The sequence below is a fragment of the Benincasa hispida genome, chromosome 9, assembly GCF_009727055.1.
Source record: "Benincasa hispida cultivar B227 chromosome 9, ASM972705v1, whole genome shotgun sequence".
NCBI classification, from domain to species: Eukaryota; Viridiplantae; Streptophyta; class Magnoliopsida; order Cucurbitales; family Cucurbitaceae; genus Benincasa; species Benincasa hispida.
In genome coordinates, this window is record NC_052357.1 from 25,689,162 (window position 1) to 25,696,277 (window position 7,116).

General features: G+C 40.0%; 1 non-coding gene across 1 annotated transcript; it reads right to left on the bottom strand.

Moving 5' to 3' along the window:
- Positions 1–1,101: 1,101 nt before the first annotated feature.
- On the bottom strand, positions 1,102–1,208 carry LOC120087408. Its single transcript, XR_005484548.1, has one exon. It is a non-coding gene; the product is annotated as a small nucleolar RNA R71 (small nucleolar RNA).
- Between the last annotated feature and the right edge of the window lie 5,908 nt (positions 1,209–7,116).

The window sequence follows — 7,116 nt, forward strand, 5'->3', positions numbered from 1 at the left end:
TTTGTGTGGATGTCATGTTGTAATCGCATAAATAGAAATAGAGGTTTATGTGTAGACCCTGTAGACTTATCGCATATATCGCATGCGTTCTAGCCTTAAAAGCCGTGGTATTCGTACCGAGAGGTGGTTTACTATTGTATGCATGTTGCATGATCGCATAGCATGAACGTATTCTAGAGAGTGTTAGCCGAAACCCTTCTCAACCCGTTCACCGTATATTCATCACATCTCCCATTTACCAACTATTTTCAAACTCCGTCGCATTTATTTACTTTTCATCAACGCAAACAACAAACCCAACTCTTTATTTATTTAACTGGTTACCGCAAAGTCTTCATAAAAATCGCCAACGCAACCTATTTTCACAAGTCCCTGTGTTCGACCCTAGACTTACCAGGAAACTCAAAGGAATTTACACTTGAATTCCACTGGGGAAACTTGAGTGCACAACACAATTCCATCAACGTATATCATCTATATTTCCACTTCATAAATACAAGCATCAAGTTTTTTGCGCTGTTGCCGGAGACTTCGGCAAGATAGTTTGCCAATTTTTTTTGATTTCTTTGCAGAACTCTCAATCTCTGGCGAATTATGACCAAGAGATTGAGAGGACATTTAGAAGAATATTAAGAGACCGCCAACAACAACAAGAAGGAACACCAAGAATGGCGAAACAACCGGACGCAAGGGCCGCTAACGCGAATAATATAATGGCCAACCCCATCCTTTTGGCGAATGACCGCAATAGACCCATCCGGGACTATGCGTCACCTAACCTCTACGATTTCTTTCCAGGAATCATGAGGTTGACGTTAGATGGATCGAGGTTTGAAATGAAGCCAGTAATGTTGCAGATGATCCAGGCTGCTGGGCAGTTTGGAGGAAGGCGTAGCGAAGAACCCCACGCCCACTTCCGGAGCTTCATAGAAATCTGCAACACTTTTGTGTTCCCGAATATCTCAATCGAGGAAGTTCGACTAACTCTGTTTCCCTTTTCTTTGTGTGATCAGGCGAGGAAATGGGCATATTCTCTCGAACAGGGAGAGATAACTTCGTGGGAACAGGTGGTGAAAAATGAAGAAGTATTTCCCACCAACTAGAAGAAGGAAATTAATAACAAATTTTGAACAAAAAGATGATGAATTGCTCAGCGATGCTTGGGCGAGGTTTAAGCGGCTGGTAAGAGACTGTCCACACAATGGCTTACCAGATTGCCTGCAAATGAAGATTTTCTACCAAGGATTGGACCTCTCTTCACAGACCGCTGCCAATGCAGCAGCTGCTGGTGGTCTGCTCGACAAAACATATGAGAAAGCTAAGAGTATACTTGATCGCATTTCCAAAAATCACGAGGATTAGAGGGAAAGCGATCAAAGATTAAGAATCAAAGAAAATGACGCAAACAATGGGGCCATCACATCCCTGCAAAATCAAATGACTGCGATGATGAGTTTAATACAAGACATCGCAATTAATAATATGGGAGTGAAAAAAGGGCAGGTCAGTGTAATCACTCAAACGACCGTAAGTTGTATCATTTGTGGTGATGCTCACCCGATGGAAGATGAACATAACTCATCATAGATCGAACCATGTCTAACAAGGTCCTATTTCTCCTTTTTGATACACCATTTTGCTGAGGTGTTCCTGGGGCCGAGAGTTGGGATGCAATCCCATGTTCTATCATATAGTTCTAAAATTTAAGGTCCATATACTCTCCACCACGATCAGATCGTAGTGTTTTATCTTCTTACATAACAAGTTTTCAACTTTAGCCTTATACTCCTTGAACTTGTCAAGAGCTACAGACTTACGTTGCATTAGGAAGAGATACCCAAAACTTCAATAATTATCTATGAAATAGATGAAATATTCATACCCACCTCGAGCTCTAACATTCATCGGACCACAGAGGTCTGAATGTACAAGCTCCAAGGCTTCCTTGGCTCTGTAACCTTTTCCAGTAAAAGGCCGTTTGGTCATCTTACCTTCGAGGCATGATTCACATACCGACAAGGAGTTTTCTCCTAAACTTTTTAGAAGTCCACTTTTCACCAACTTCTCAATCCTATTGAGGTTGATGTGACCTAACCATAGATGCCAAAGATGGGCGTTTTTCTTTGGAGAAACCTTTAGTCTTTTAGCTGTTGTTGTCGAACTGAACATTTCAGTGTTAAACAAGACTTTTATGACTAACGGCCTTAGTACATATAAGTTATTTTCCATTGAACCTGAACCAATTTCCATTCCATTCTTGAAAATAAACACTTTATTCTCAGAAAAGGAGACGGTATAACCTTGTTCAATAAGACAAGAAACCGAAATTAATTTCCTTTTAATATGAGGAACTACAAAAACATTATCCAGTAACAGATAACGTTCTTGTCAACGAATAACTTCAACCTGTCTACAACAATAGCTGAAATAACCTCACCATTACTGACTCGAAGAGTCAGCTCTCCCTATGGCAACGTTTGCCAGGAACTAAATCCTTGGTAAGAGGAACTGACATGATTGGTAGCACCTGAATCTAGGATCCAGGCAGAATCATCATTCTCTACCAGACATGTTCCAAGACCAATAAATCATATTTACTGTCTTGTCTCCTCTTTTGGAGAGTAGTGGGATGGAGGTCGTTTGCCACAAAATTTGTTTCACACGATTCTTTCCACTGTAATAAATCGATCATTTTTAAAAGCTTTAAACAGAAATACTAACGAGTTGCTGAAAAGAAAAACATATTGACCTATGTTAGGTTTTAAGTAAATACCCGTTGTAAAACAAAACAACATCCAATTAGGTTTTAGCAAAACTAACATGAACCCTGTATGACATCTAGTTTCGCAATGACGCTTTAAAGGTTTAGGACAAAAGCCGCCGAAGGGAGTTCAGTTATCCCTCCTCTGAATTGAGAAATTCTCAACCAGTCATTAATACCAAAACAACTCTTGCTTCTATAACAACTAGCCATCATTGATTTGGCCAAGAATCTACTTACTTAACAATCTCCCGTAAGTGTGACCCATCATTTTAAGCCCTAAAGGTCCGTCCCAAAAGGCCAATCTGAAGGGAAAAAATCCGATTGGGGCAAAACCTAAAGCGACCCTATCCATTTCTAGAGTTCACCTTGATATTGACCAACTGCACAAAACCCATCCGAAGGGGGCCACATCGAAGGCGGCACGAGGGCGTACAAAATGATCTCACGGTGTGAACCAATGACAGAGACCATAGGACGTGTTGGCACACACCCTTCACCCACTTACTATAAATACTCTCTCCGTCCACCTTGATATTGACTCATGCAAACACCATCTGAAGGGGGATGCATCCTGGGGCATCTCGAGGCCAAGCACTAATCTCACGGTATGAACATACAAGAAGAAACGTGAGTGGAATCATAGATATATCTGATACGCCTCCTCCTCTCACTGAGTATTTTATAACCTAGGGTTTAGTTTACTTAGAAAAAAACACGGCTAAGGATTTTAACTAAGTGACTTTTAGATTTTCCGAAGAGTAACATTTACTTTGGATAGTTGAACAACTTTTGATCATCATCCATTAAACTCTTTAACGGAGTCTTTGACCAAAACGTCGCATGCTTGTTGAAAATATATCTAATTCACCTTTCCAGAGAGGTTCCCGGATAGGGGTGTTACGTTTCCGTCAACTTAAGAACCCCAGCCTAGCCAGAACCTGCCTTAGATAAAAGATCCCTTATAGATAGGTTTAGAACAAATTTAATCTTTTATTCCAACCAATTTAATCCCATTAAACCGATTTTAAAAGATTAATCTAGGTTACTAAACTCTTTAGAACCACTTGAACTTAGGTCTATCCCAATCCAATTTTAAAACCCTTTTAAAAAACTTGAGTTCACCCTAAGTTTCCATGCAACTCTGAATTATTGATTTTAGGTCTAATTTCTTTTATAACACTTATAAACGGAAACAACTACCACAACACGAAGCTAACACGTGTAAGGTATTCATAACACTTATAAACGGCCTAAATGTCATGCTCAATGCATTATCCATTCATTGTTACTTCTTTTATATAACACTTATACAAAACCGCAACGAAACAAACAAAACATACTTCCATTCACCCTTAGACTATAACATTTATAATAAAAGGATGATGCATGATAATGCTCAATGCATGCAAAATATAACTCTTTTATTTCATGATGCATGCGCATGCTTTCAAGTAATTCTTCATACAATATTATAACATTTATAATACATGATGCATGAGTAATTGCACAAACTAAGGTGGGTTTTTAACTATATGACAAATACTTTGACATATAAGAACCATACATCACATGTATAAGCAATAAAAGTTGATGAACCGGGTTAAATTGCCTTAAAACACAAAAGAAAAAGCTAACTATTACAAAGACAAGGAGTCTCCAGTTCAAACAGGTGAATCGGGTCTTGAACCGCTCGACAAAGCATCGCTTCTACAACCATCCATCGTGTACAAAGACCCTACGATCGTCTACACGATAAAACAAACCTTTCATTCTATTGCTTACCAATGCTTCTAGAGTTAAACGATCGTTTAGCATTACTATACGATCGTCTAGAAAAATCCAAACGATCGTTTAGCCATTACAACACGATCGTGTAACTTTACTAAGCGATGAAGCCTGAAGTACACGATCGCTTAGCGCGCTCCGCACGATGCCCCCTTCCATGATCGTCTAAACGACTACAATGCCGCGAAGCACCATCGCCTAAGCGATCGCTTAGCTATCATCTCCGTATCGCATAGCGTGTGATCGCATAGGTACTACTAAGCGATGAAGCTTGCTAACTACGCGATCGTCTAGCATGCGCCTTCAACTAAAAAACGATCATCGTATGCTCCAACTATGATCGCCTACCTCTAGCGCCTACACGATCATGCAACCAATGCCACACGATATGGTAAACGATTTACCCCATACCTTAGTGATAACAAGCAGAAATGCATGTTATCATAGTGCTAAGTTCTTAAACAATGTTGGATTGCGTTGATGAAATATATTAATTTGCGTCCATTAAGCATCAATTTCATAATATTGCGGTCGCATGCATTCATCACATTAGAGCACTTGATTTTTGTATTTTTGTGTAGAATATGCGTTGATGCAATGCAAGAATTGCGATCATAGAAAATCATCAGTCGAGCGCAACTTCACTGCAAGGCTTTGCGATGATTGTGCTCGCAAACATTCGCCCGAGAAGGATCGTTGCAACCTGGTCAGCACAACTTGATGGGCACATCTAAGTGAAAGGCTAATTAATCGTGATGGGACAGAAAGTTTATAACAGTCGAATCCGAATTAAGTTGATAGTCAATAACGATCACAAGTACATTCAGCTTTTCGATGACAAATATTCGACACATTAGTCAGTAATTAAAGACGTTCCATCTGTACAATCATGAGAGATAAGCCACTATTTACCTTAGATGTTCTATAAATACCAGAGGCATCCTTCGGAAAAAGGGTTCACCAGTTCACTATTCTTTGTTCCACAAGTTCGCACGCCCTTGTTCATAGTTTTCTTTCGTTTTAAAGCGGATGTGAGAGAGAAGGTTATGCCGATAGATCGTTCCAGTAAGCTTGGGAGAGCGTCGGAAGCTTCAAGGACAGAGAGAGGGTCGACGCTTATGGAAGCGGGAACATCTTTAGATACGAATAGAGATTACAGTGTAAAAGCCTCGGTCAGCAAGGAATTGCTACCAGGCTCTCTACCTTTAACTTCCATTGTCATTTTGTACTCCACTCATTTATCGAAATGGAATATATTTCTCTATATTTGTTCACTCTCTGTTATTTACGCATGAGTAGCTAAATTAGTTAAATGGATTGAGAAGCATTTAGCTCGCACAACTAGGGAATCTTTATGCTATGCGATTATCTTGTATTATGTATGCTTCATTCGTCCATTAGAGATACTCGGAAGGATAGTCTAAGGACAGGATCTAGACTTGGGAAGGTAAGGTTAGAATCTAGGCTCGAGAGAGTTAGATTAGAACGCATAATCAAGAGATAGGAGCTTAGGAATGAGCACTATTTGTTATCAACGCATCACATGCATCTTAGAGATAAGATACGATTGTATGCGGTCACTTTGCTTTTATGCATCTTGCATCATCGCATAGGACAAAAGTAGAGACTTAGGGATAAGCTCTATGGACACTTTTGCATTCAACACATGTGTCCTGGACTTAGGAGCATCGCATTTGCATTGGAAAATGACTTGCTGTGCATGATGGTAGCATGATCGCATAGTCTGACGAACTCCCAAGTAACGCTAGCTAAAGATTTTCTCAACCCGTTCATCGCATACTCAGTACATCTATCACACAACTAAGTTTTCTCAAATCTATCGCATTTTGTTTATTTTCTTCATTAACGCAATCAACAACAAACCAACAATTTATTTATTTGGTTATCGCAAGGCTTTCATAAAAATTATCAACGCAATCTGTTTTCACAAGTCCCTGTGTTTGATCCTGGACTTACCAGGAAACTCAGAGGAATTTACACTTGGATTCTGCTGAGGAAACTTGAGTGCACAACACAATTTCATCAACATATATCATCCACATTCCACTTCATAAAATTAAGCATCATGTTTTTTGCGCCGTTACCGGGGACTTCGGCAAAATAGAGTGCTAACGATAATTTTTCTAATTTCTTTGCAGACTCTCAATCTCTGGCGAATTACGACTTGGAGATTGAGAGGACATTTAGACAGAGACTGAGAGACCGCCAACAACAACCACAATCAGATAAAGAAGAGATGGTGGAGTAGCCCGAAAATGGAGCACCAAATGATAACAATGTCATGGCGAATCCAATCCTGTTGGCAAACGATCACAATAGACCCATTAGGGACTATGCATCGCCAAATCTCTATGATTTCTCTTCGTGAATCATGAGGCCTGCCCTCGACGGAAGTATATTCGAAATGAACCCGGTGATGCTGCAGATGATCCAGACTGTAGGACAGTTCGGAGGAAGGCGTGGCGAAGACCCGCACGCCCACCTCCGAAGCTTTATTGAAATCTGCAATACTTTTGTGTTCCCGAACATCTCTACCGAAGAAGTTA